The sequence below is a fragment of the Myotis davidii genome, unplaced genomic scaffold (genome assembly GCF_000327345.1).
Source record: "Myotis davidii unplaced genomic scaffold, ASM32734v1 scaffold13, whole genome shotgun sequence".
Lineage (NCBI taxonomy): Eukaryota > Metazoa > Chordata > Mammalia > Chiroptera > Vespertilionidae > Myotis > Myotis davidii.
The window spans coordinates 545,669-546,006 of NW_006286243.1; positions in this window are offsets into that span (position 1 = coordinate 545,669).

Below are 338 nucleotides of genomic sequence, written 5' to 3' on the forward strand. Positions count from 1 at the left end.
GCATGCCTCCCCTTCCAACCCCTCCCCCCAACCCCCCTCCCCCTGCATACACACACAGTCTGTGTGCGGGGAGGCAGCAAGAAGTGCCGCACCTTGAGGCTGACGTGGCCAACTTCTCCTGGGGCTGGGAGTGTTGTGCCCCCAAAACAAGGATTTAAAGGTTATCTTGCCCTGTTTTAACATTCCAAAGGTTTGAGGCATAAGACGGGCACAGTTCCACCGTTCCTCTGGCACAGCAGCTCTGGCTCCATTTTAAAGTGGCTCCATTTAGTTCTCAGCCATCACTGAGCCATGGACATCTCTTGGGACAACTGGCACAAGCAACACAAGACCGGGGG